Source organism: Odocoileus virginianus, chromosome 9 (genome assembly GCF_023699985.2).
Source record: "Odocoileus virginianus isolate 20LAN1187 ecotype Illinois chromosome 9, Ovbor_1.2, whole genome shotgun sequence".
Classification (NCBI taxonomy): domain Eukaryota; kingdom Metazoa; phylum Chordata; class Mammalia; order Artiodactyla; family Cervidae; genus Odocoileus; species Odocoileus virginianus.
Window position 1 is genome coordinate 67,016,353 of NC_069682.1, and position 22,748 is coordinate 67,039,100.

At 45.2% G+C, this 22,748-nt stretch overlaps 1 protein-coding gene and 1 non-coding gene across 17 annotated transcripts in view; one reads left to right on the forward strand and one right to left on the reverse strand.

Moving 5' to 3' along the window:
* The window catches only part of PTPRT (protein tyrosine phosphatase receptor type T), a 1,083,381-nt gene that overhangs the window by 981,887 nt on the left and 78,746 nt on the right, over window positions 1-22,748 (reverse strand). The window lies entirely within an intron of this gene.
* TRNAG-GCC (transfer RNA glycine (anticodon GCC)) lies at window positions 15,250-15,323 on the forward strand. Its single transcript has one exon. It is a non-coding gene; the product is annotated as a tRNA-Gly (tRNA).

Genomic DNA, 22,748 nt, shown 5'->3' on the forward strand with positions numbered 1-22,748 from the left:
TTATAGGTATATCACTTTATGGATTTTCACAAACTTATATAATTGTGTAAGCATCATGATGATCGAGATATAGAATATTTTCATCATCCTCCCCCCAAAATTCTTTCATGCTCAGCCCTTCCCCTAATCCCTGGCAGTCATAAATCTAATTTCTGTTCCTGTGGTTTAATCTTTTCCAGAATGTCATATAAGTGGAATCATACAGTATATAGCTTCAAAGCCTACCTTCTTTTACTTAGTACTTTTAAGAGTTATCTATGCTATGCAAACTATTATATATATAGGATGGATAAACAACAAGGTCCTACTATATAGCACAGGGAACTATATTTAATATCCTGTGATGAACCAGAATGGAAAAGAATATGAAAAAGAGTAATGTATGTATAACTGAGTCACTTTGCCACACAGCAGAAATTAACACAACACTGTAAACCAACTATACTCCAATAAAACTTTTTAAAGTTATCTATGCTGTTTTATTTTGTTTTTTTTTTTTTTAAAGAAAATAGGACTGGGACATCCCAGTGGGTACTCCTGGCCTCAGAGTGGGCTCTTTGTCAGTGTTCACAAGGTATGAGACTTCTTTCCAGGGGGGCCTCCTGAGCAACCTCATACCTTCTTCTTTATATACAAAAAGTGGGACAAATCATTTTTTGAGATCTGAGCCAGGTTTTCAAAAGAGCAAAGCTTTCACACAAGGACACAAACTCTGGTCTATGCAACTCTGTGACCCCAGCCCAGCAGGGCCACAAAACCTACTGTTTGATTCACCTGAACTGCAAAATCATCAACGGTCAACTCGGATAGTACTATTTTCACTCAAAACGAAAACAATCCTGCTGGGTGAATTTCTCAGGAAATGACAATTATTTTACTTTTTTGATTTGTGTGCATGTATGTGTGTGTGTGTATGCATCTGTGTGTTGAAGACTGGCTCTGAAAACATTTCCAAAGGTGGAACATAAAAAAGCAATCTGGGCAAAGTCAGTACTTTTGGAATGCCTCAGGAGCCTCAGGTAATTCTTGAAGGGCAACATGTATTCTGATAAATGAGGCAGAAACGGACAGTCAGGCAGAGCCTGCTCAGATGGTTCCTCAGCATCCTCTTCCCAGGTTATCAGAGGGAGGGGCTTCCCCTCACGTCACCCCCAGCACATCCCATTCCAGGGTCCCCAGTTCCCTCACCACGCACTCACTCACGCATCTTCACATTCTACAAATATCAACATTTTAGGAGCGCCCCCTAGCGACGACACCATGCTCATTGCAGGAGTGATTCCACTCTTAACGCAGTCAGCCGGAGGGAGGACAGACTCACAGTGGGTGTGGGCTGAGTTCAGGTTCCTCCGTTTTTGGCCCTTTATCTCCAGCCTTACCACCCTCTAGAGCCACCTGAAAGGTCACCCAGGTAAAACTTGGTGACCGAGATGTCCACACCAAACACTCACTGCCCAAACCCACCGTCTGGCACCCAGCTTGGTACCAGTGGTTTGGGCGACCTTCCAAACATCTCTCCGCACAAAATTTTTTACCTCTGAATAATAATTTGATTCTCCCCTCACCAAGGGAAAGAACACCTCACTCCAAAGCAGCCTAGCTTCTAGAACAACCCTATCTCCTGTTCATATGCAAGTAGCTATTTAGGGGAGCAACAGCTTGAGAAGGTGACAAATTCTCTCAATTGTGCCTTTCTCATCTTAAGACAGAGTTGAGGGTTTCCCTGCTGGCTCAGTGGCAGAGTCCACCTGCCAAAGCAGAAGACACAGGATTGATCTCTGACGCAGAAGGATCCCACACACCACAGGGCAGCTAAGGCCGTGCACCACACTCATTGAGCTCTAGGGCCTGTGAGCCACGACTGCTGAGCCCATATGCCCAGGAGCCTGTGCTCCACAACAAGTCACTGCAATGAGAAGCCTTCACACCGCAACTAGAGCAGCCCCCACTCGCCACAATGCAGCAAGAGAGCCCACACAGCAATGAAAATCCAGCACAGCCATAAATGAGTGAACTCATAGTTAAAATTTTTTCTTTATAAGAAAAGTTGATGATCAATCCCTCTCTCCTGTAGAAGGGCATATTAAATAACAAATAATAACAATAATGTCAAGTGTTATTTTATTCAAAAGCCTATTAAAGGGCAAATATCTGGAATGCTCATTATTTTCATTATTGATTTTAATCCATGCAACCAATCCTAAGAGATATGGATATTTTATCCCCAAGTAATAAATGAGGAAAGTAAGACTCAGACTTTAGAAAGTAAGACTCAAGATGCTGAGCACCTTGCTCAAAACTGCCTACTAGTAAGAGGTACAGTGAGAATGTGATCAATTCTTCTCTTTGTTGTCGTTGTTCAGTCGATAGATCGTGCCCAATTCTTTGCAAGCCCGTGGACTTTAGTGCTCCAGGCTTCCCTGTCCTTCACTATCTTCTAAAGTTTGCTTAAATTCATGTCCATTGATATTGGTGAGGCCATCTAACCATCTCATCCTCTGCCGCCCCCTTCTCCTCCCTCAATCTTTCCCAGCATCAGGGTCTTTTTCTAGTGAGTCGGCTCTTCACATCAGGAGGTCAAAGTACTGGAGCTTCAGCATCAGTCCTTCCAATGAATATTCAGGGTTGATTTTTCTTTCAGTTCAGTTCAGTTCAGTTGCTCAGTCGTGTCTGACTCTTTGCGATCCCATGAGTCGCAGCACACCAGGCCATCCTGTCCATCACCAACTCCCAGAGTTTACTCAAACCCATGTTCATCGAGTTGGTGATGCCATCCAACCATCTCATCCTCTGTCGTCCCCTTCTCCTCCTGCCCTCAATCCCTCCCAGCATCAGGGCTTTTTCCAATGAGTCAACTCTACACATGAGGTGGCCAAAGTATTGGAGTTTCAGCTTCAGCATCAGTCCTTCCAATGAACACCCAGGCCTCATCTCCTTTAGGATGGACTGGTTAGATCTCCTTGCAGCCCAAGGGACTCTCAAGAGTCTTCTCCAACACCACAGTACAAAAGCATCAATTTTTCAGTGCTCAGCTTTCTTTATAGTCCAACTCTCACATCCATACATGACCACTGAAAAAACCATACCCTTGACCAGATGGACCATTCTTGGCAAAGTAATGTCTTTGCTTTTAATAGGCTATCTAGGTTGGTCATAACTTTCCTTCCAAGGAGTAAGCGTCTTTTAATTTCATGGCTACAGTCACCATCTGCAGTGATTTTGGAGGCCCAAAAAAATAAAGTCTGACACTGTTTCCACTGTCTCCCCATCTATTTGCCATGAAGTGATGGGACCAGATGCCATGTTCTTAGTTTTCTGAATGTTGAGCTTTAAGCCAACTTTTTCACTCTCCTCTTTCACTTTCATCAAGAGGCTTTTTAGCTCCTCTTCACTTTCTGCCACAAGGGTGGTATCATCTGCATATCTAAGGTTATTGATATTTCTCCTGGCAATCTTGATTCCAGCTTGTCCTTCTTCCAGCCCAGCATTTCTCATGATGTACTCTGCATATAAGTTAAATGAGCAGGGTGACAGTATACAGCCTTGATGTACTCCTTTCCCGATTTGGAACCAGTCTGTTGTTCCATGTCCAGTTCTAACTGTTGCTTCCTGAAGTGCATACAGGTCTCTCAAGAGGCAGGTCAGGTGGTCTGGTATTCCCATCTCCTTCATAGTTTTCCACAGTTAATTGTGATCCACATAGTCGAAGGTTTTGGAGTAGTCAATAAAGCAGAAATAGATGTTTTTCTGGAATTCTCTTGCTTTTTCGATGATCCAGCAGATGTTGCCAATTTGATCTCTGATTCCTCTGCCTTTTCTAAAACCAGCTTGAACATCTGGAAGTTCACGGTTCACGTATTGCTGAAGCCTGGTTTGGAGAATTTTGAGCATTACTTTACTAGCGTGTGAGATTTCTCTTTACCACTACATTTATCCTCATTTCATTGCTGGCAATCAGTCCCAAGGAAATAATAATGAATGGTTTAAAAGTTTCATCCATAAAGCTGTTCCTCATGGTTTGAGAAGAGAAAATCATAAAAAAAAAAAAAAAGAAAAGTTAACATCTAACAACCAGGCAAGGCTAACATAAATCTTCAGAGTTTTAAATCATTACAGTGAATGGTTTATGAAGGCCAGGTGAAGATACGTGTTCACTTCCTCCTCTCTCCACAAAGCACACTGATATTACAGTAAATAAGTACAAACAGGACAATGTCATAAAAGCACTGTGAACTTCGGGTGAACTTACAAAAACCAGAAGGCAGTTGCAACAGTGCTGGAGCAGAACCAGGGTATACAGAGCAGGAAGGAGGAGCTATGAAAAGGGGAAGCTGCCTCCCAACACAGAAGCCAAGCCACAGGTACCAAGAAGGGGAGGATGAGTGGAAACTGCAGGAGGATTACCAATGTTGCTCTTGCTCCATCTGCTCACCCATCACCGCTTACCTCCTTACCCAAGAGCAACAAATGAGCTTTTGGCTAAGAGAGGACATAAAAATCCTAAGGATACTTAACCACCTCCCAAAGGGATGCGTAAGCTTCCAGCGTGGGGATTATCATCCCAGAATACACTCTTCTTCAGCTAAGCATGAGGGCGCTGGAGTGCCACAACCTGTCTGCTTTTGTTCCATAAACGTCCAATTAACTCAGCTGCCCATGGACGTGGTGGTGGGCAACCAAAACAACTCCAGCTCCATGCATCAATCACCCCAGCCCTGCATTCCTAGAATAAATGAATAACCAGAATCATCAAACACCTGGGGGGAAAACACTACCAAAGAAAGGAGTGAGCTGAACCAACAGAACTGACTCCAAGGAAAATAGAGATAACCCAGAAACAGACAAGAACTTCCAAAGAATCCTTAATAACATTTTCTAAGATATTACATACATAATGCAAAAAAAAATAAAGAACAGGTGGCTATTTTTTAAAAAACTAGAAAGAACCAGAAGAAGTGAGTTTATGGGAATTAAGAACATGATAAAACAAACCCTTCCAAAATTAACAGAAAAACTAGAAGAAAATTTTAAGGAAATCTCAAATAGAGAATAAGGAAGGAAATATTTGGAAAATGAAAAAGAAAATAAGAGACATGGATGGCCACTCCATAAAGTAAATATCCATCTACTAGGAGTTCCTAGAGAAATAGCAAAGAAAATGGCAAGAAGGAAATAATGACAAAAGTACTCAAAATAGATTTCATAGAACTGAAGAAAGATATAAGATTGAAAGGGCCTGTCTAGTGTCAAAAAGGATAAATGGAAAATACCATAAAGAAAACATCCTAAAATCTTCCATGGTCTATATGTTAAGGGAGGTAGAGTGTGGACAAAACAGAACAGATTATCCACGAAGGAATGAAAATTTTATGTTTTGTGCTAATTAGTGATACTGAAATCAGAGGACAACCACACAAGTTTTGAAATGTCAAGGAGCAAATTATTCTAAGTTTCTAGAGTCACAGACACGCACACATTCCACATGCATGAAAGTTTAAAAAGACTTTTTCCAATCCTCAGGTGAAGAAGGCATCTACTTCCCCCTCTAAGGAAAATGAAAGACAGAAAACAAACCAGCTGTTGCAAGAAAGTCAAATTCCAATACAGTCAAAACATAACATGCCGCAACCCTAGCAACTGATGGCATGGTAAAGAAAGAAAATCCATCTGACCCTGTGGCCAGGAATGCTTGAGGGATACAGTTCCAACTGCAGAGGCATCGACGCCTCTCTTGCCCAGGTTTTCCCAAAACACAAAGCATTAAGACAGAGGAGCACATGAGGAGGTAGTTTATTTTGGGAAGTGATCCCAGGTGACAGGAGTGGAGTGGCTGGGAAGGTTGAACAAGAACAGAAAGAAAGTCAAATCAAGGAAATTCAACAGAGCTGATTACCACTGGAACACCCAGCCTCCATTCCACAGAGAACCCTCTGAGACTCACCTGCCTGTGGAAGGAAGAGGGGAATATGTACCCACTGGTTTCCAATCCCCATTGATCAAGGGCTGTCCCAAAGGCCTGGCATTTCCAAATGTGTATATACATCAGAATGGCTGAGCAGGAGGCTTCCTACATCCAGCAGCAGAAAAAGTCTCAGGAAGAAAAATGAGAAATACACAGTGTACTGTGCAAAACTGTATTTTCCATGTGCGTGTAATATTTTGTAATAACAACTGTGTAAATGAGAGACATAAATAGTACGCAAACATCAGCACTGCTCACCAAATATTTTTGGCTTTCAGCTTAAGATGGAAACATACTCTTTGGCTCCTTTATGGTTGAGTGGGCCCACGTGATTAATTCTGGCTAGAGAATTTAACTGAAAGGATATCCCACAGCCATTCAGGACATTTAAATGCTGATGCAAGACACTCCAGAGCTTTCTCTCCATCTGTTGTAATGAATGCCAACATTACAGATAATAGTAGCTCTGTTTCCATGAGTTGCCGAGTAAGGAGGACCCAGCACAGAGGCTCTAATCCACCATAAGAGACACGAAAGGGAAGGAGAAAGAAGCTTTTGTTGTTTAAAACCACTGAGACCTGGGGATTACTTGTTACAGCAGGCTAACCTAGCCCTTCCTGACTGATACAATGAGTAAAGGCTTTATACTGTTATGGGAGTAAACCAGTTTACAAAATTTTACACATACATACAAAGTAATTACACTAGACATAAGAAATAAACCTATACATTAGAAAAGGGATTACAACACAGCAATGCTACAATGTTTGCACTTGGTTGACAGAACTCTAAGAAAAGTTCTTACCTTATTTCTTTCTATATTTTACATAATAAGCATAAGTGTTATTTATGAAAAACAAACAGAACAAACATTAAAAGAAAAATTCAAATGATTAAAAATGCAGAATCTAGGAAGAGAAACAGGTGGGTCAGACATTTTTGCTTTGTGCTTGTTATAAACAAGTACAAAGTAAAGTACTGTACTTTTCCACTGGAAACATGCAAATCTTCTTTTGCTATCAGGGCAGGGGGTTATAAGGTTCTAAATGCTGAGACGTTTATGTCAGCGTTACAACTCAAGTATTCTGGGCTTCCTTGGTGGCTCAGTGGTAAAGAATTCGCCCGCCAATGCAGGAGACCCAGGTTTGATCCCTGGATTGGGAAGATCCCCTGGAGAAGGAAATGGCAACACACTCCAGTATTCTTGCCTGGAGAATTCCATGGACAGAGGAGCCTGGTGGGCTACTGTCCACAGAGTTACAAAGAGTCGGACATGACTGACTCAACAACAACAGCAGTTCTGAAAGTCTTCAAACGTTTGGAAAAGTTTTCAGGTGCCCTGGGCTATTTCTTACCCTCTACTTCCAAATCTCACTATAATGTATACACCTTTGGCTCGCAGGGATTATTTTTTCCAAAAGACAATCTTAGAAAATCCAGTTTCCACAATTCAACAACATGAGGGCTTGCGCATGCACACATGCTTACATCTCCTTAAACACACACACACATAGCATACGCAACACATATGTTAGGTCAGTATCTAAAATCAGTTCTGGGACCTGTCACCCAATTTCCTTCATGAGCCTCTAATCTATCTCCCAAACAGCAGCTTGAAGGATCCTGAGGAAGTCCCCTCAGTTCAGATGACTTCCCTGTTTCAACACTCTGATGAATTCCCACTGCACGTAAGGAATGAAATCAAAACTCCTAACCAGGTGACCTAGTCCCTATCCAGCTCTTCTGCTGACTCCTTACACACCAGCCATGATGAGCTGCCTCTCTGGTCCTTGAACACACCACACTATTCATCCACCACAGAGATCCTCAGGGACAAAATGAAGAACACTCAAAAGAATTTAATATAAGAGTAGGTTCAAAAATTAGGTTTTTTTTTTCCTCCTCTTAAGCTCCTTAAAAAACATATGACTGTAGGAAGCCAGTTCACACATACACACAGACACATATTATCCTACCCATTAATGGCAGATTAGACATTCTTTTCAGGCACCCACGGAACATTCACCCAGGTAGACCTGGGCCATATCCTGAGCCACAAAATAAATTATAACACATTTAAAAGAATTAAAATCATATAAACTGTGCTCTCTGATCATAATGGAAGCAATGCAGTAAGTAATGAAAGAAAAACAATGGAAAAAATCTCTAAACATTTGGAAGTGAAAGAATAATCTGCAGCTAAAACAGAAAGTCTCAACAAATTTTTAAGCAAATACAACTAAATGGAAACATAACATTTTAAATTATATAACATGTTGCTGTTCCCCCTTCCTGGAATGCTGTTCTGTGCGCTCCTGGCAATGCTTGCTCCTTCTCATCCTTCAGTTCAGTTCAGTTGCTCAGTCATGTCTGACTCTCTGTGACCCCATGGACTGCAGCATGCTAGGCTTCCCTATCCATCGCGAGCTCCCAGAGTTTACTCAGACTCAAGTCCATTGAGTCGGTGATGTCATCCAACCATCTGGTCCTCTGTCGGCCCCTTCTCCTCCTGCCTTCAATCTTTCCCAGCATTAGGGTCTTTTCCAATGAGTCAGCTCTTTGCATCAGGTGGCCAAAGTTGGAATTTCAGCTTCAGCATCAGTCCTTCCAATGAATATTCAGGATTGATTTCCTTTAGGATGGACTGGTTGGACTTCCTTGCTGTCCAAGGGACTCTCAAGAGTCTTCTCCAACACCACAGTTCAAAAGCATCAATTCTTCAGCCTTCAGGTTTCCTTATAGTCCAACTCTCACATCCATACATGACTACTGAAAAAAACATAGTTTTGACCAGATGGACCTTTGCTGGCAAAGTAATGTCTCTGCTTTTTAATATGCTGTCTAGGTTGGTCATAACTTTTCTTCCAAGGAACAAGCATCTTTTAATTTCATGGCTGCAGTCACCATCTACAGTGATTTTGGAACCCAAAAAGATAAAGTCTGTCATTGTTTCCACTGTTTCTCAGCCTTCAAGATTCAGCCTAAATGCGACTTCCTCAGTGAAGCCCTCCCCAAACACCACCATTCAAATGGATCCCCATCCCCAGGATCCTCCCTTCATACTGTTCCTTTCCTTCAGAGGATTCACAGCAACCCTAGTTCTTTTGCTTATTAATCTTTTTAGGTGTTTATTGCCTAAGGTCTTTATCTAGTTCAAGGTTACATCTCCAGCATTTAGAACAAGGTCTGCACATAATAAATGCTTAACACATGGTTTGTTCAATGAATATTACAGAGGCTTATGTAACATTTGTGAAAGGGCTGACTGAAGGGTACAGCAAGCAACTCAAGAAGAGGAGAGCATCTTCCAGAAGGAGGAGATGCTAGAGGCACGCTCTGAGGGATGAGGGACTGGAGGATGGAGGCTGTAACAGAGGGACATCCCGGGGATGTGCAGAGGCCCCACAATGCGGGAGCAGGGCCAGCTCATGGGGCGCTCAGGGTGCAGAGAGGCCCAGAGGTGCTCTTAACCTCTCTGCACCTTGGAGATGAAGTCCCACACTCAACTCAGGAGCTGGGGAGACAGCGTTCCCCCAACGGCCCCTCCCTGGGGAGGGATAAAGCCCATTTCAAACTGGGGCCTGGCCAACACACCTGGGGCCCCGGCTCCTGTCCTCCAGCCTGTTATCAAACAGATTGACACCCAGTGACACCAGGTACTTCCACCCTGCCACTCATGAACTCTCCCACCAGCTCTGAGAGGTAAATCACTGTTATTGTTCTTCAGCTCTACAGCTGAGAACTGAGGAGCACAGAGGCTAAGTGACTATCAGACAGACAGGATTAGAATTCAGCACCTGTGGTCACATGCACAGCCCGGGCCCGCAGCCTTCAAGTCTCTGGGTGCTGAGTCCAGGAGGCCCTGGGGGTCTGAAAGTGTTGGTGGGGCCCCCCCTCCCCTGAGGACCCCCAGGCCCCTGGCTCACTCCCCTCCCCACCTTTGCCTCCTTTCCCCATCTCTCTCCCTCATCCTCTTAAACCTTTTTGGCTCCTTAGAGTCAAAACCTCCTCCCACCTAGGGATGGGAGAAGAGATTACTTGCCTCCTCTTCCTGACACCATCAGCAAGGTTTTGTAAACTTAGACAAGTAAAACCATGAAACCACGTTTGAGGAAGGGCTGGGCCTCCCAGAGTCACTGCCAGGGTGACAGATGAGCAGTCAGCCCAACGGGGAGGGCCTCCTGGTGACGGAGGCCAGATCCTCACGCAGGGGCCCGGCCCCCCATCCCTCCTCTCGTGAGCTCCAGACAGACGGCTTCCTCCGTTCCTGGCCAGCTCCCGCCCGGCAGGCTCCCCCACCCACAGCTCAGCCTGCCCGGAATACTAATAAGGACCCCTCCAGACGCACAGAGAAAGCCAGTCCATCCCTCATGGACGCAGGGGCTGGCTGGACAGGCCTGGAACCCAGGGTGTCGAGGGGGCAGGCCAGCCCATCACGGCTCGGCTCCTAAGCGGGCACCAGGCAAGGCTCCTGCTCCCTCGGGGCAGGGACGAGGGCAAGGGGCTGCCGGCTGCAGAGGCTGGAGGCATAAATCAGCCGGGGTGGGCTCACAGCACGAAGGCCCCAGGTAACTCTGAAGGAGATTAAATTAAAAAGCCAAAGCTTCTGAACACCGGGAGGCCGTGACAACCGTAAATCCACCTGGGGAGGATCTCAGAGAACATGGGGCCAGCCAGCTCTCTCTCGGTGACTGACGAGCGCTGGCCTCCGCGAGGACACGGTTCGGCCGCTCACAGGCCTCGCGGGGACCTGGTTCCAGGCAGGGCCTAGTGAGGCGGGCAACCTCAGGAAAGGGAAGTGGGGAGGAAGGGCGGCTCAGGGCTCAGGGAGAGGCCAGCCGGATCCCAGCTCTGTGGCTCCCAGGCCGTGTGACCGCAGCCATGTCGCTGAAGCTCCCTTTCCCGGCTCAGAAAATGGGGTTAAATCAGAGGGATCATGCGGGCACTGTCAACAAGCACCACGCAGAATGGTAGCCATGACAACCAAGAGGCTGGTGATGACGTAAGAAGGTGAAAGTAACAGGCCGCAGAAAAAACATTAATGAGAGACAATGCAAGACACTGCATCGGGCACCTTTCTTTTGGTCTTCATGATAATTCCACGACAAGAGGCCATGAGGGTGCCGTCTGACTTTGGAGAATAGCTCTGGAGCTGCGGAGGCACACAGAGGCTGAGTAACCTGCCCAAGGATACACAGCCGGCTACGGACCCAGTGCTGGGATGCAAACCCGGGCAGCCAGGTTCCCCCAGGATGGTACGCACTGAACTCCCCTGACTCTCAGAATCCGAGAGCCAGAAGGAGCCCAGGCATCGTTTTCGCCACATTCATGTCAGTGAGGGAGGCCCTGAGCCCAGAGAGAAGGGAACAGCTCTGGCACACCGCCAGGAGCAAGTGGACGCCAAACCCAGGCCCGAGGGCCGTGGAGCAAAAAGCGCAAAAGCACAGGGCTCTATGTGATACTATCAGTCTTCCATGTGGCACTACCAGTCTTCCATGTGGCTTTGACAGCCCCGAAGTTTCCCTTCCTATATGAAAATTAGCCCACACTAATATTTAGGCAAGATGCAGCTGCAATGCAGTGATGGGCAACGCATGATGAGCCAGGAGGTTTCCGAAGACATCCCCAGGCTGGCCTCCCAGACCCCCTCTCCCCACCACCAGTCACACAAGGAAGGTCGTGGAGGCAGGACCCTCCAGGATTCCAGAGGTTGGGGCAAAGCCAGCCAGCTCATCTATCCCCGCCTCATGCTGGAAAGAAGCCCCAAGGAGCCTGATGACAAACTGATCTGGAACTTTATCACAGACCCATGGTGGCCAAAATCAAGTCTTCCATTTGCAGACGGACTCCCTCTGCTTACAGCCATGGAGAGGCAGCACAGCAGAACAGCTGTAAACTCAGACCATAAGCCAGACTTCCTGGGTGCCAGTCTCAACTGGCAGGCCTTGGCCATGGGAGTCAACCTCTCTGCCTCAGGTTTCTCATCTGTAAAATGGAGATAACTGCGCCTACTTATGGGACTTTTTGGTTGTTTTTTTTAATACTTATTTCTTTGGCTGTGCCAGGCCTCATGTGCAGCACACGGGATCTTTAGTTGTGGAATGAGAATTCTTAGTTGCAGCTTATGGGATCTAGTTTCCTGATCAGGGATCAAACCTGGCCCCCTGCACTGGAAGCACAGAGTCTTAGCCACTGACCACCAGAGAAGTCCTTTCAAAGGATTATTTTGGAGCTCACATGGATTCATACGAACAGAGGATATAAGCTATCTTTCCCTCCCCCCATGGGCATACTATAAGCATTCATTTAATAGAAAGCTCTCTGTGATATGTCAGTTCATTCTTCAAAAACATGACTTTTTTTCTTTTTTGAGGGCTCCCATGCTCCATGGGGCAAGAATCTTCAAAGACTGCACCAAAGCCCCAGTATTTGTCCTTAACCTGATGGAATATGTCCTTTGAAGGCTGAAGAAGTGACTCAACACTGCTGAAGCTGACCCCATAGTTTGAAGCAAACCAAATTATATGTTTAAGCAAAAAAAAAAAAAAATTACTTCAAGGATAAATGCTCAGCGCAGCCACTGTCTACAAAGGCTGATGTTTTAAGTACTCACACTCCAGGCCCCTGGGTTGTGCAGCACATTAGATGCTCCAAAATTGCAGGCCCAGCTTTCAGAAACTCCTAAGTGGTTTCCTATTCTGAATCCTCTCACCTACCCTGTGGTCTGCGTGTAGTGTGAACGGGCTACATACATTCTGACAGGTATTTTTCTCGCCACCCACTAATATTCAGGCCCCAGCTCCCTCACTGAGCTGGACTCTGGCATAAGCAGGATTTACACCAGCTCTTTGAAAGATCCCCCAGTCAGACAGTGCAAGTCTCCTTTCTTTGTACCATGTCCGTCCTAGGTGAAGGTAGCATAACTGCATCCTATCCACACCCTCCCCAACACACACACGTACGCACACACAAGGGCATTCCTCCATCATAATAATGTTAAATCTTTATACCATGAGCAGGGAAGTATGATTAGACCTATCCTCTACATCCTAGGTCCAAACAACAACAAAAAGTACTGATTTCCGATAGGCATGTGGAATCTTAAGCGTTCACAAGATAATTTCAGCCCTGCCATTAGTTCTGAATGTCATGACACCCAGTGTGGTCAGTAGGTTAGACAGAAGTGGTGTCCTGCCAGCCGCAGGTGAAGGAAGTATGGATCAGAGAGGTGAAGTCATTTTATGAAGGGCAGAAAGTTGAGAGAAGGGACGGATCTCATACATTAGTCTGCCTGCCCCAGCCTCTTTCCTCCCTGCTCTGGGCTTACTTCCTAAAGGCACCAGGGAAGTCAGCTGACAGGACAACTTGCTTTCCGAGCCATCCCCACTTCTTCAAAGACTCCCACATCTTACCTAAACTCATTTTCCATCCTTGCCTCCCCATCTTCCCCTTCACAAATGGTGCTTCCCAACAGCCCTGCTCTAAAAGTCTTACTCTCATTTTGGCAAATCCAGTCCTCCCGGGCCCAACTCAAACAGTGTTTTCATCGAGAACACTCTCTGAGTGCCCTCACCCAGCCAGCAGCAGCTGCAGGAGATGCTGCCCCTCTCTGGATCCCTACAGAGGTTGATCCTTCTTGCTGAGTCATCGCCCCTGGCCTTGGGACTTCTCTTCCATTAGCCTGGGGCACCCTGAGGACAGGATCCAGGGTGTGCCTGCCTTGGAGGCTCCCACAGGCCTCACACAGCGCTGGTCCCTAGTAGGGACTTAGTCACTACCTATGCATTAGTTGCATCCATCTTGGAAGGAAGACCTATCTGTATCGCATACAGGTATACCTGTATTCAAGAATACATTCAGAATGTAAAGTGGTTGCACTGGGTCAGCGCAAATTTACCTTCAACCCAGGCAATACCTGAATCTGTCTGTGAATTAAAACAGAAGTTACTAAGGAGGCAAGTTTAAGCATCATGAAAACATCAGGCCCTGAAACATAACCTGAAAGTTTCCCCCAGGCTTCGAGGTTGCATCTTTAGTTTTCTTTCCAAACTCATCAAAAATGTCTCTTGTATTTCAGACTTTGAGTTAGTGTCAGGGACAGACAGGGCTCTTGTCCCAGGCGCTGACCTGATGGAGCTCACAGACTAGACACACAACCAGACAATGCAAAAAAATACAAAAGCACTCGAATGGGATACATCTAGGTGATATAAGGGCACAAAACAGGGAGGTTTCCAGGAGGGGAGGATGGGCTAAAATATGAAGAGGATGGCATTTGTTATGCAAGTCTTACAAGACTATGTATGTATGAGTGTGTATGTGTGTGTATGCACGTGTTTGGATGGAGTCAGTAGCAGTTAAGGCATTCAAAGGTGCAATACTAAAATTTCCAGACAAAGCAAAAGATTCAATAAATTATCCAAAGAATTTTATCGCAAGTTCCAGTAATACCCATGATGGAAAATATTTCTGGTGCCAGAGAGACAAAACGTGGCTAATTTTACATTAGAATGTTGTGATGCCACATAAACACACATGCGTGTACATGTGTGTGCTCAGTCATGTCTGATTCTGTGAGACCCCATGGACTGTAGCCCCGCCAGGCTCCTCTGTCCACAGAATTCTCCAGGCAAGAATAATGGAGTGGATGGATGGCCATTCCTTTCTCCAGGGGATCTCTCCCAGGGTTCAAACCCCAGTCTCCTGCACTGCAGGCAGATTCTTTACCACTGGGCCACTTGAGAAGCCCCCCACATACACACACACACATTACCAAGTTTAAAGCTGACTTGCACATCATTACCTCCAGGGGATACAAAGATAAGAAAGTCCAAGTTCTCCAACCCTCAGCTTTCTCATCAATAGTACAAAGGGAAAAACCTCACAAAGGTTTTTCAAAACCTCACAGGATTTGCTATGGGTAGAGTCTATGAGACAATGAACCCAAAAACACTCAGCCTTAAAAACCATGCAGCAGGTTCATGGTTACTTGTAGCTTAAGTGGTAGGAATGTGCATAGTATTACAGGGAGTTGGCAGGTATGAGATCCACCTCTTACTGGTTATGACCTTAGGCAAAGCTACACAGCCTAAGACTCAGTCTCCTAAGCTGTACAATGGGGATTCTAATGCAGACCTCATAGGACTTATGATGAAATAAAGTTATATGGTGAAACATATATCACAGTACAGGTAGTCAATTCTCAATAAAGCATAGCACTGGTACTATGTTACTTTTGTCAGTTTGTCTGTTTCAAAGGTGAGTTAGCAAATTGAGTTCCTGGGACTTCCCTGATGGGTCCAGTGGCCAAGACTCTGTGCTGCCAATGCAGGGGGCCCGGGATCGATTCCTGGTCAGGGAACTAAATCCCACATGGCAACTGAGAGTGCATGTGCTGCAACTAAAGATCCCGCCTGCCACAACTAAAACCCTGTGCAGCTAGATAAACAAAAATAAATGTTTTGGGGGAAAAAAAAAAAAAATTGAGTTCCTAATCTAGGTGTTCATGGACACTCAGGTGTCAGAAGCAAGGGAAGAGCACAGCGTAAGAAAGGTCTCAGAATTCAGATTATTCAACACAGCTGTCAGCACAGGGCTGACTCTGGGTAACAGCTGCCCCTGGCAGCCTGGAAGTGCCAAGGGATTAGGGGCAATTATCAGGAGAGAAAAAAAAATCAAAAGTTGTAAGCTAGATATTTCAGATTATATATCTAATACACTTAAATCTGAAAGAAAACCAGCTTTTCCTTGGAGATCACACACACACACACACACACACACACACACACACACAGACATCCCATATGAGACCCCAGACAATTTTTTAAGTGTGTATAACTAGTGTTGGAAAATGAAATATTCATCCGACCTAATTTTAACATTGGGACTAGCAGACATCAGTATATTTTCAAAAAATTCAACAAAATATTTACTTCCTTCCAACATGAAGATGTAATGAGTCAGATAAAGAGAAGGACAGAGGATGGCAGACAGTGTCAGCCAGTTACCCACCTCCCTTTGAAGGTCACTGCCTGCAGAAATCTCCTGGTCTATGGCAACCTGCATCTGGCCATGGGGGCAGAGCAGGCTGGAACTGGAGTTGATGGAGAAATACCCCAGCTTCCCTGCCCCTTGGTGGGTAATTATGGTATATTTGACACCATCTTTTGAAAAGTCCCCAGTAGCACTGCCCTCCAGTTGCCCACAGCAGGAGCCCACTCGTTAACCCACTCCTCAGGGGCTTCCCTCGCTTCTGTGTCTCGTGAACCCCCTTCTCTATCGCCTGCTTCTTGGGATCACCTCTGCAAGAGACTACTTGCATCCAGGTCCTTGTCTCAGGGTGGGCTTTGGGGAAAACCAAGCTAAGACAAACAGAGAAAAACAGGAAAATACTAGAGAAGAAGGCATGATGGCAAGAAGAATATGACTGGCAGGAAGGTAGATCTGGAGGAAAAGGGGAGATGAGATTACAACTGAGTGGGAGAGAGAAAAGGCCAGAGAGGAAATGTCAGCTTTCTCAGCCAAGCAGCCCCTCTTTAACTAGCCCTACCCATGCCAGGCTGGCAAACCACCAACCCCTCAAATCCATCCCCAAAGGCTTGCACATACCTCGTCCCCACCGCTGCTGGTCAGCACTGTCCTCTTGTCCCTGGAACGGGGTCCCACAGCCAATACAGAGGACAGGGCTGACCCCACGGCTCTCACCATCCAGACACCACCCCCCGCTGCCAACCAGGCTCCACCTTCCTCCAAAATCACTGGATGGGTGACAGCTGTCCCTGTGAGGCTCAAGGAGTGTAGGTATAGCAGGTACCAATACTCTTGATAAAGGTACCCCAGTTGGAACAAATCTCTTTCCCCAAAACATATGCTGCTGTAAGGGACGGCAAAAGGCAAATTTCAGAAGTCTTACTGACAGCCTTTTTCAGATGAAAACAAACACTAAATAAAGCCATGGGGAAGAATGATTTCCACCCCCGCCCTGAAATCCCAACCTGGACACTCCATTCTTTAACTTTACAAAGCTTTATACAAATCCTGCACCCCCCACAGGGGGATGTATCACCTTCCAAAGGGCGAAAATTGTTCTTGGGAGGGGCAAAATAGTCTTACCTATTACAAGAGTTTGGGGCTCCTCTGAGCTCAAAGTCTGATTCCATTTAATTTCATGGAGAAGTGGGATTAGTAGCAAAAAAGAAAATCTAAAAAGGCTCCTTAGGAGAGTGATAATGAGGAGGGGGGAAAAGCTTAAGAAACAGTGATATAATGATGAAAAGCCCATTCCGGATTTATTTTCAACTCCTTTCAGGAAGTAACATCCACCACAATGAGAATTAGACTCCTATCTCTCATCCCATTTCCTATGGAAAACAAACATCACAGCAACGCATAGAGAGCACACACATTAAACAGTGCGTGGGTTTGCCACATGTAATGACACTGCACAACTTCTCTAGCACTTTTCATAAATTCCAGAGGTTATCTTACTTTCTGCTGCCCTGCACTGAGGCAGCAGAAATAAAGAAAGATGACCATCATTTTGAAGTCAGCAGTAAGACCTATTGTTTTAATGGCCAGTCCTGGGTCACATAATAAAATAAAGCTCTGTAAGCAAAATATTAGGAGCCTTATCCTTCCCCACCCTCATCTCAAATGAAGCTCCTAGCACAAGACACAGTAGGGTCTTTGATGAGATGTTGCTGAATTTCCCTAAATTCAGCACGTCCAAAGGGAACTCATCTCTTCCCCCAAACTTATTCTGCTTCCCAGTCTCCTGGGGCCACCAGCTACATCCCTGCTCCCTAAGGTCCCAGGCACAAATCTGGGTGCAGGTGCGACCCAGCCAGTCAACGTACCTGAATAGCTGTGAGTCCAGGCTTTGACATCTGCCACATCCAGGGGTTTCTCAGGTGGCTCAGTAGGAAAGAAACCACCTGCCAATACAGGAGATGTGAGTTCAATCCCTGGGTGGGGAAGATCCCCTAGAGTAGGAAATGGCAACCCACTCCAGTATTCTTGCCTGGAGAATCCCAAGGACAGAGGAACCTGACAAGCTCAGTCCACAGGGTCACAAAGAGTCAAACATGACTGAGCATCTATGCATACCCAAGCTGGAACAGTCCTGCCACTTACCAACTGTGACCTCAGGCAAGCTACCCTGTCCCCCTGCAAAACAAAATCATCCACTGCCTCCCTCGCAAAGTAGGGAGGTACTTTGCATGTTTAAACCCTGGTGACAGGGTTTAAACATGGTTTTAGATACATGAAATGCTTTAGCACAGCATAGCATCGGGCACAGAGTAGGTGCTCAAAAGACGAGGCTTGCTACAACTGCTGCTGACACCAACACCGGGGATGCCTTCACTCTCTGGGCTTCTAGAACAGGGTATCACTGAGAAGCCTAACACGGCACCCAGTCTGACAGAGTCTCATCCCAGCTCCTTGCCTCACTAAGGCAGACCCTGCAGAATTCAGTTACCTCATCTGTAAAACGTGGGCAACATACCAACATCTACCTTGCATGGTTGCTGTATTAAACAGAGAACGCATGTGATTCACACAGCAGATGCCCCACAGAGAGTGTGGTGGCTGCTGCGGATTAATCACACCCTATTTCAAATCATCTTCTATTTCTCCCACGCAATACTATTTTCAAGTACCTGGCCATTTAGAGGTGCAAAACATCAATGGAGGCCCTCTTTTCCAAAATCCTCTTACCAAGAAGAAAATAGAGCATTGCAAGAGAAACTTAGTTCTCATCCAGCTGTCTGAGATGTCTAAGAACATGGCCAGATGACCAGAGGAAGGGAGGGTGTGGTCACAGCCATGGGGAAGGGAGCTTGACCCTCTTTTACAAAGCCTGCAGGAGAAGCAGGCTAGAAAAATGCAGTTTCTCGGGCCCCCCTCAAACCTGCTGAATCAGGAACCTGGCAATGGAACCCAAAAATCTGCTTTCCTGAACCCTCCCGATGATTCTGACACACAGTTTGTGCCACTGGTCTAGAAGATGGAATCAGAGGCTCCCAGCTTCATCCCCTACTGCAGCTCCTGCCCCCAGTAACGTAACTGACCCTATCAGCTCATTCTCCTCTCTGCCCTTTCTTACAGACTTCTGTAACACCACGTTCTTGATGTCTGCATTCTTTAAGTAACGCAAAGGGACAAAGCGAAAATAAATGCTCAATAAGGTAGCATAAAACCATGGCTCATGGCAGGATTTCAGTTACAGCTGTTCCTGTCTCCTTTGACCCGGGGTGAAAAGGGCTCTATTTTTAGGAGAAAAGTCAAGCTTCAAATTAAGTCATTCGATGGCATTCAAGGTGCTAGTTTCCAACGGCCAGGGCACTGAATACACTGAGGTCTCCCACTTACAAAGATGCAAGAGAACCAGAAAAGAGACACGGGTCCGGGAAGAGGTCACTCCAGACAGAATGCGCCTCGGTAAGCCAGGCTGCTCCAGGCCAGACCAGAGACGGGGCAGCACAGCACAGCCTCGGGCAGCAGACACGGCGACACAGCCGCTCAACGGCTCAGCTAATCTAAGCCAACACCTGCTCTTTCTGGGCCTTGTCAATTAAATCCAAGTTTAGACTGCTTGTCCCAAGATTCCTTCTAGTCGCATGCTTCCGAGCCCCAAAGTTATATACAACATCAAAAAGGAGATGAAGGTCGCTAGTTATTAGAGAAATGCAAATCAAAACTTCAACAGGGTATCACCTCAACATGGCCATCATCAAAAAAATCTGCAAACAAATGCTGGAGAGGGTGTGGGAAAAAAGGAACCCTCCTTCATAGTTGGTGGGAATGTAAATTGGTACAGCCACTATAGAGAACAGTGTAGAGGTACCTTCAAAAACTAAAAATAGAGCTATCATGGTGCATGCCCGGCTCTTTGTGACCCCATGGGCTCCTCTGTCCATGGAATTTTCCAGGCAAGAATACTGTAGCAGGTTGCCATTTCCTTCTCCAGAGGACTTTCCTGACCCAGAGATCAAACCCGTATCTCTTGCGTCTCCCACATTGGCAAGCAGGTTCTTTATGAGCTGAGCTACCATATGATCCTCCAATCCCACTCCTGGGCATATTTCTGGAGAAAACCATAATTCAAAAGCATAAATGTACCCCAATGTTCATAAAAGCATCATTTACAATAGCAAGGACATGGTCACAACCTAAATGTCCATCTCTGGATGAAGGGTACATATATACAAGGGATTATTACTCAGCCATAAAAAAAAGAAAAGAATGCCATTGCAGCCACATCGATGGACCTAGAGATTATCACACTGAATGAAACAAAGCAGAGAAAGGACAAATATATGATATCACTTATATGTAGAATATTAAAAAAATGGTACAAATGAAGTTATTTACAAAACAGAAATTGAGTTACAGATATAGAAAACAAACTTGTTACCAAGGGGGGGAAGGGGGAGGGAAAATTTGGGAGGCTGGGATTGACACATACATGCTACTATACAAAAAAATAGATAACTAATAACGACCTACTGTATAGCATAAGGATCTCTACTTGGTACTCTGTAATAAGCTGTATAAGAAAAGAATCTAAAAGAGTGGATATATGTTTTGCTATACACCTGAAACTAATACAATACTGTAACTCAACCATACTCCAATAAAAATTAATTTAAAAAAAATTTAAAGGAGATAAGGGGTTAACATCCCTCCACCACCAGATTTCTTCCAATTTAGAAAGAGACACATGTGGGAAAGTGAAAATTAAAATTAAATTTAAAATATTTTTTAATTCTTATTTTAACTTTTCTGTTTCCACTTCTAGAGGGAAAGGAAAGCAGGCTGCTTTAAAAGATTTTCAAGTGGAAAGAAGACGCCAAGAGAGGGCTCAAAACCTTCAGGCAGGGTCAAGCCAGGGGGAAAAATAGTCTCAGATTGATATGCAGCAAGGGGTGTGTGGGAGACAGCTAGTCTGCAGCGGGTGGACATTTCATCTTCCCAGCTATTCATCACCTTTAGAAAAGTTTGCTGAAAGAAAAGGGCAGCAAGGAAAAGAAGAAAAACATGCATTGACCAACCCGTGTGACCAGACTGTCCTGAAAACTAACATGGCAATACGACTTGAAGAATTCCACATCCTCTGCTTAAAAGAATAGAGTAAAATACCAGACACCATTTTCCACCGGGTTTTTTTAAGCCAGAGTAAATGATGTCACAGAAAAAATAAAAACGACCATCATTTAACACCAAGTTCACGGTTAATGTCTCAACAGGCAGATGGAACCAGCCGCATAAACAGGCATTTTGTTCACAACTTAAGGATCGATGTCACAGTTACACAATGCCAGCAGAAATTAAAACAGGCTTACTCACAAAGGTTATCTAAACACACGGAGTTAAGGAAAGGATCTTCAGGGACTCAGTTCCTACATGGTAGTTACAGGACTCTATGAAAACACTTTACAGCTCTTAACACTGGGTGTGTGGGTGGGCGTGCAGATAAAGTATGGAAAGAAATGGCATCTTAACCTGACATCTTTTATATCTCTTTATGTGACACCTTAAAAATGTCAGGGGTCATTAGTGAATTAATGTTGGGCAATTGCTCCATATAAAGAATCAATCCCAAGGCTGACTGTCTTTTAGAATAACTGCAGACAGGGAATGCTGAAGAAATGGTCAAGAAGTATGGTCGACTGTATTCTGCAAAGAAGGGTGCAACCATCTCTGCTGCGTCTGGCGATCTTCTGCAATGTGATCCTGCCACTCCCCCATCAAGAGGTCCACATCTCCATGCCTTGAATCTACAAGGGGGACCCTCTGACTACTTCGACCAAAAGAATATGGCAGAAGGGATGCTGTGCTGGCATCAGGCACAGCTCCTAACTGGCCTGCTATCTTGTGTTCCCTGCCTCCGGGAACAACAGTTTCTCAAGTTACCACACAGTAAGAATCTCACTGGTTGGATGGCATCATCAACTCAATGGACATGAGTGTGACCAAACCCCGGGAGACAGTGAAGGACAGGGAAGCCTGGCATGCTGCAGTCTATGGGGTCGCGGAGTCGGACATGACTTAGTGATTGAATAATAAAGGATTTCATGCAATTCGGAGAAACGGCTTGTGGGGACTCCGGTTGATTCAAAAACTGCTGTCCAGTATCATCTGCCCTGAGGGTGTCATTTTGAACATCGAGTCCAGTTGAGTCTTCCAATGACTCCAGTCCCAACACCACTTGACTATAATAATTTCAGAAACAGGCCTGGTTGAGTCCAGTCAACCCACAGCATCATGAAAGACAATGATATGCTGTTGTTGAGTCACTAATTCTGGGAGGATCTGTTACATATCACTAGCTAACCAAAACACAGACTTAAGAGACAGAGTTGGGGAGGGGACTTAAGGATAGATAAGGAATCTCCTCTCCTGAGGGCTTCTAAGAGATGCCCATTTCCACTTGTGACGACTTCCTCAAAAAAACAAAAAACCAACCTCCAAATTCCACAGCATTGTGGAGACATGGGAGATGGAACAATGTACCAGAAGTCAAAACTGTAAAAAACAAAATAAACATCTTACCAGACACACCATTTTTTTTTTCAGACACACCATTTTAAGGGTGCTAAAAATCACTGCTCTGAGCCATGCAATGAAACAACGAAAACAGAATTTTTTAGGTCTGAAATCTAGAAAGCCTTTTTAAAAATGAAAATGAACTTACTGTCTTTAAGTCTCTGTTTTAAAGCAATAAAAAATGCATTAGCCAAATGCACTGCCTCTGGCACAATCTAGGATAAAGTCACTTCAATTC